We start from the raw sequence: 7,890 nt of genomic DNA, 5'->3' as shown, positions 1-7,890 counted from the left end.
GTATCACATCTAAAATATTTCAATGAGATGCGTTGGTGCAGTCTTAAAACACGAATATTTCTCTCAATGAAAACAGCCAAAAGCTTAAATGAAGACCTGGAACAAGATGTTACGTAATATTTATACATGGAATAAGTTGATTTACAAACTTAAATCTACTTAATGGGACAGAAAAGGGGAAAACTAAAATCATAACAAAAAGTGAATCGTGAGTGTTATTAAAACAACAACAAAATAAAACAGGTGTAAAGATAGAAAATCATTTGTGAAATCACAAATTTGTTAAACTGTTTAATTATTCAAGCAGGTGAGAATGACTTCACTTTTAGTTTACTTTAGATCATAAATGAACACCAATACTCTAAACACACACATGCTTCAAACTATCTGGACTGTGTGTTGGCAATAATCTGGCGATACGATACGAATATCAATACAGAGGCTATGATTATATTGCGTTTTTTTTAAATAACATTTTAGAACTGACACGGTATAAAGAACACATCAACATGAAAGTTAGATTTGTTATGCCATCAGGACATTGGGAAGTGCATTTATCACAGTCCCTGTAACGCCCAACATCATAGCTCTGCTGTGAGAGCGCACATACACATACACGGAGAAGGCGCATATCTTTGCAAATGAAATAAGTATTGACTGAGTTCATATTTGCATATAAACTACTATTAAAAAATCAATAGTGTTTTTGAGAAACGATACAGTTTCACGAAACATAATATCCCAATACGATACTGTATCGATATGTTCTTACAACCGTAGACATTATTGCGAAGTTAACCCCGAAAGGGTTCTTGAGTCACCGGGGTTCATTACGTAATTATGACCTGCTCGCTGCACATTATACTGTTTATTATATGACTAATTACTATCAATCATGTAACCCCAGAATACTTTATTATAATGATTTCATTGATTTTTAAATAATTGTATTGCTCCCACTAAAGAACTGCGTCCATGTCTGTTATTTCTAAATGACTTAAAATGCCATAATTGACCAACAAAGCCATGTTATAAATATATACATATATATTATATATCTATATATCTATATATTTTGTTCAATGTTCACTGCTGCACTGTGTGACATGTTCCTTCATTATGAACACACACTGTACTTTATTTTGACTCCCACACTCACACCGTCCTGCAGCCACAAATATTCACTAGAGCACTATGTGTGGATTCATCCGCTGCTGAAAATAGTCCCCAACAAATGCAACACTTCCTTCTGTTTGTTTGATAAAAACTACAGAGACCAGCTTTTTTAGGAAATTATTGAGACTTTCTTAAACATATTTGTGTTTTTAAAGATTTATGCCTTCAGTAGGAACCAATGGGTTTGGAGCTGAAAGCCACAGACAGGAAATCAGAGAGCGTTAAGGAACGCGTTGTTTACTCTTTGTTGGTTTTGGTCTTTTCATTGGATTTGTTGACAATAAGAAAAGTTCCTCTCCCTCTAAATCCTGTCTGATCCCTCACTCAGTAATAATGACACAAAGTTACACTGGCACAAACTGGGACACATAACGGCTTCACATGTGGACAAGGCACCACTGTGCACACACCAGGCTGCCATACATTGCACTAATTACTCACACACACACACACACACATACACATACACACACACACTCACACACACACACACACACACACACACATACACATACACACACACACACTCACACACACACACATACACATACACACACACACACTCACACACACACACACACACACACACACACACACACACACACGCACACACACACACACACACACACACACTCACACACACCTCCTCTGTGTGGGAACAACAAGCTCACAGTGTCATGATGTAACATGAAGCCTATACATTATGTTTCCATGCAGAGATGCTCCTCACTAACACTGAACACACACACACACAAACACACACACACACACACACACACACACACACGTACACACACACACACACACACACACACACACACACGTACACACACGTACACACACACACGCACACACACGCACACACACGTGCACTCGCTCTCTGTGCTGCTTTCACATCTCACCACCGGGAGGAGCCATAACATCAGCGACTGTCAGCTCTTCAATTTAAATTTTCAAGACAACTTTATTTATTCTGGTAACTCTATACAGCAGCTCGCAATCAATGTCAACAGATACACACAACATAAATAGGGAAGAAAAAGGAGAGAACTCTGCGAATCCCCTTGCTTCTTCACCCTGTTAACCATCTCCAACAAAAACAAACCAGTATCAAACACACCGCCTCAGACACATCACCCTGGTCACCCCGAAGCCAACACTTCACATTACTTCCATCTGGTCGGAGATTCAGAACACCTAAATGTTCTCAAGTTAGCCAATAAATATAATATAATATAATAAAATCACTAAAAACAAATGAAGCCTGTACATTTAAAAACTGGAATTGATAATAAATACATTCGTACATAAATATCCAAAAATATCTTTCAGAAAAAACTACATGGTTTAAAGGACTTATTCGTTATTATTATTCGTTATTATTATTATTATTATTATTATTATTATTATTATTATTATTATTATTATTATTGTTATTGTTGTTGTTGTTGTTGTTGTTGTTGTTGGTGGTGGTGGTGCTTTAAAAAAAGTGTTATTATTATATTATATTTTTAAATCTTTATTTATTCAGGGGGTAACACAACTAAACAGTGAGATTTGCAATGTTTTGGTGAAGCTGACAACAACAATGAGCTCACAACAGACCTGTAGCTAATAAATATCACAGAAAATTGATAAAAAGCAAAAACTAAGATTTACTTTTACTTTTACTCTCCGTCAGGACGAATGGGACAAAGACTAAAGTGATGCTCAAGTCCCATGTCAATATGTCACATCTGTATGGTACACATGAAGCTACAGCCAGCCTACAGTTAGCTTAGCATAAAGGATGGATAAATGAGGAAACAGCTAGCCTGATTCTTGAGAATTTGGATAAAACAGGTTTTAAATTAGAAAAAAAAAAGATTTATTGTTAAGAAATCTAAACGCATGTGTTTATAAAACAAGGTCTCAGCAATCGAACAATATTTCTGTCATATTTTGTCATTTTTTTCATAAATGATGTGTTTTTCTTGTCATTGCTTAGTATCATGCAACTTTCATCATTAGCATTAAATATACAAAATAATAATTGTGGAGATTTCAAATAGACATTTACTTCAATACATCAACTGCATTGGACAAACATATTGTAGTCGTCTTCATTTAATTCACCCTGATAGATTAAAGCATTTAATGGTGTGATGAATGTGGTTTTCCGACAGGAGGGTCGTTAAGTACTGCACAGATACGGAAACTAGGCACAATACTCCAATGTTATTTTATACTATTTTATCTGCTATTTTAATTCTTCTATTTTAATTCTGCTATTTTTATAATGGTAGACTCATTTATTTTTGTGATTATTGTACTGTAAATGCTCTTATTCTGTCTAATCTTGTACTAATTGTTATGTTTCTGCTGTGAAGCACTTTGGGCTGCAATTCTTGTATGAAAGGTGCTATACAAATAAAGCTTATTATTATTATTATTATTATTATTATTATTATTAGGATTATCTGACGGTGGTGAATGAGAACTAATTACAACAAACTATTTATTATGTACATGTTATCCTTCTGTAAATATTAACAATGGTGAACGGCAAGATTAAAAACTACAGTACAACTGCAACGTTTTAAGCATAAATAAGACAGAAAACCTGACGGTGGTGACAAAAACTCACTTTTCGACATGTGATGCACGAGTTGTATACAGCAGCCATCTTGTTTTCTCTGTTGCTAGCTGCCTCTTGTCTTTACTTCAAATGTATATATGTATATATGTATACATTTATGTCATAATATAAAGTAATTATTTCTATACAAAAGAGACAGTGTTGACACATCATGGTTGTGACAGTAGCAACATCAATAAATATGTAAACATTCTTGAAAAAATATCAAACTTACAGGAGCCTGAATGCTCTTGTAGCATTTAGCAGATGTGGAGGTGGGCAGCGAGTCCTCAGGAGAACAGGTCATCATGTGGTCGTACATTTGTGCAAAAGACCCTCAGATGATCAACTCTGATTATTTTAAATGAGCAAATGTTATTGCTTTTCAACGGAATTAGCACTTTCCTTAGTGGGACATGTTTTATCCAAATTCTCAAGAATCAGTCAAGGGATAAGAAAACCAAGTTGTTTCTATTGTTCACAAATGTTTTGTTTCTGGTCTTGACTCGTGTGGCTATACACGTGTAGTCTTCTTATTGTCTGGGTTTTAATGTATAAAACTTTGGACTTTTAACCAAACCTTTTTATATAATAATGTGTGATGTGTTGATGATGTAACTGTAACTTGGGTTGGTGAGGTTTAGCAGGGAAGCTTATCTCATTAGAGAACTACTTAATAGCGCTCTTGTTCCACATTGTACACACGCAGAAAAAGAGAGCTTTGGCTTTAATATTGTGTGGAAACTTAATTTTAAAATGAAACAAAGACAAACATCTAGACTTATCATTCATAAGTTGATAAGGAGATGGAATCAACCTCAAGAACCCACAAGAAGAGTTGTTTCATACTGAAGAGGTGGAGGTGGAAGAAGTATTCAGATCCTTTACTTCAGTAAAAGTACTACCACCTCTCTGTGAAGTCCTGCATTAAAACCTTATTTGAGTAAATGTCAGTATAATCAGCTAAGTGTAAGTAACAGTAATCAATCGTGTTTGACTATCATATACAATGTTTAAATATTAGTATTACTGCTGTATTAATGTGTAGCTTGTGCGTGTCTCAACACATAAAGCAAGACTTCCTCCTTCAGTTCATCACAAACATTAAAAATCAATCTGGAGACATGTTTTCACTGGAGAGGAAGGGGATGATTATAATATATTATATATAATATTATAAAGGTAGAAATGACAATATTTGCCTCTGAGATGTATTGGAGTAGAAGTATAAAGTAACATGTAGGGTTAAGAAAGTGAACTTTATTACAACAACTGAGTAAATTAACTTAGTGACATTCCAGCAGTGCAGAAATCCTTTTTACTGACGCGTGATCTCTAAAATAGAACATATGCATAATTCAGGATCTCACTTTAATCACGAGGTGAAGATTTCTTTTGCTCGTTTGTAAAAGTCTCAGCTCGCTCGTTCGCACACACAGAGACACACAATCACATATTTTTAGATATGTCGTTCGCTGCAAGGAGTGTGAACAAATCAGCGTCTACAAACGTCACGTGGAACTAAATCCAGAGGAGAAGTGAGTCTCATAACTCACATCTTCATTGTTTTTGTCAACAAGTATCCACGTCAACGAGTCATTTGAAACACAGGCTCATAACTCTGTCACTCCTCGTATATATATGTTGTACATATACACATATATATGTATATATGTTGTACATATACACGTATATATATATATGTTGTACATATACACGTATATATATATATGTTGTACATATACACGTATATATATATGTATGTTGTACATATACACGTATATATATATATATATATATATATATATATATATATATGTTGTACATATACACGTATATATATATATGTTGTACATATACACATATATATATATGTTGTACATATACACGTATATATATATATATGTTGTACATATACACGTATATATATATATATATATGTTGTACATATACACGTATATATATATGTATGTTGTACATATACACGTATATATATATATATATATATATATATATATATATATATATATATATATGTTGTACATATACACGTATATATATATGTTGTACATATACACATATATATATATATGTTGTACATATACACGTATATATATATATATATATGTTGTACATATACACGTATATATATATATGTTGTACATATACACGTATATATATATGTATGTTGTACATATACACGTATATATATATATATATATATGTTGTACATATACACGTATATATATATATATGTTGTGATACAATAACATGGACATACATTACATGTAAGGCCAGTAGTCGGGGAAGTATTCAGATCCTTTGCTTTAGTGAAAGTACTAATACCACACTGTGTAAATACTCTGTTACATGTAAAAGCCATACATTGAAAATGTTACTTACGTAATAGTATGTAAGTATAATGAGCTAAATGTATTTAGAATCATGTCCCTGTGACTGTTTTACTATTATATATTATATCAATTCTTATTAATGCAAGGCAGGATTTTAATGTTGAGGTAAATAATGAATAAGTTTCTCCATTTATCTTTCAACTTTCACAATGTTTGTTTTAGTCAACCAACAGTCCAAATCTCAAAATTATTGAAATAATGAAAAGCATCCTGTTCCTGCCTCACTTACTGATCTGCCTGGTCAATCACAGGTCACCTTGTGACCTGTGATTGACCCTGTGACTTTGCACACTGAGGATTATGGGACGCAGGTGGGTGACGACACGGGGAAACAAGTGTGAATGACAAACTGAGCTGGTGCTGTCTGATGAGCTTTAAAACACACACTGTGTCTGATGCCAGGATTGGGCTGCTGACCTTTGACCCGCAGAGCAGCTAACAGGTTTGAGATTGATGCCTTGGGACGAAGGTGTCTGCATGTTGTTGCTTTCCATTCATACGTGCCAGTTTAAAGTGGCTATTATCAATATTTGTATGTTTGCATAATAAAACAAATGACAATGTGAAAGGTGTCTCTGGTAATGACAATCTCAGGAACTCCTTCAGAGAACTTCTTCAAATTTGGCACAAACGTCCACTTGGACTCAAGGATGAAGTGACAATAATTTAGTGGTCAACGGTCACTGTGAACATAACTCAAGAATTCATATGCTAATTATGACAATTTCAAACAAATGTCTAATCGGATAAAATGATGAAGTGATGACAGATCTAGTTATTTCTACAGTTTTTCTTTTTAATGTATTCTTTCTTTTATAAATTGTCTTATTTTCTGACTTTCTTTGTTTTCTAAGTTTATACTTTATGTAAAGCATCTTGAATTACCTTGTGTCTTAAACGTGCTATATACATAAACTTGCCTTGCTTTTTCTGTTTGGACATGAAAGAAAATGAGAGTGGAGAAAATTTGAAAAAGGCTCCAAATGTCAAAAATAAGTTTTTACACTTGGTGTGTGGAGCGATGAGGAGACTGAATCAGAAAATCAGAAAAATCAGTCATTGTAGACTAGAGGAATCTTCAGCCCAAAATATACATGACTAATATTTGTGTGAGTTCCTTTTTAAAACTATAATTTCTGATAAGAAAAATACTTTTAAAATCATTTTTTTTGGGGGGGAAATCAACGTATGTAGCAGCAGACCGACGGTACCGAACCGAATGAACAGAACTGTCTTCTGAAATACAGGCTCACTAATAAAATAGAAGTCATTAATAAATTAAACCATAAAGCCTTGTGAGAGTTGAACTTCAAAGGATCTCCCAGCATGCACTGCAAAATATATTGTTTTTTTCACAGTGTTAAGAGGCGTCCTTGGAAAAAATGTAAAATGTCAAAAGGGTTTAATGTTCAGCGGCGAGAAAAGATACAAGTGTTGCTTTAGTTGTTTTCTGATGCTGATTTTTCTGCCTCTACTCACCTTTAACTTGCTCTATTGTGTCTTTGTTTTCCTCTTCTGTGTCTTTATCTGCTCTGGCATCTGCCGTTATTTATCTGGTCATAACTGGTCGTATATCTTCATGTCCCTCAGGAATTAGCCGTATCCCATCAATCAGCTTTGTCTCATAGCGCTCCTGTCGTCTTATGAATTTTTCAACTCAAAGAAGTCTCCTTCCCAGACGAA

Source organism: Cottoperca gobio, chromosome 3, assembly GCF_900634415.1.
Source record: "Cottoperca gobio chromosome 3, fCotGob3.1, whole genome shotgun sequence".
Taxonomy (NCBI): Eukaryota; Metazoa; Chordata; class Actinopteri; order Perciformes; family Bovichtidae; genus Cottoperca; species Cottoperca gobio.
This window is presented reverse-complemented; position numbering follows the sequence as displayed.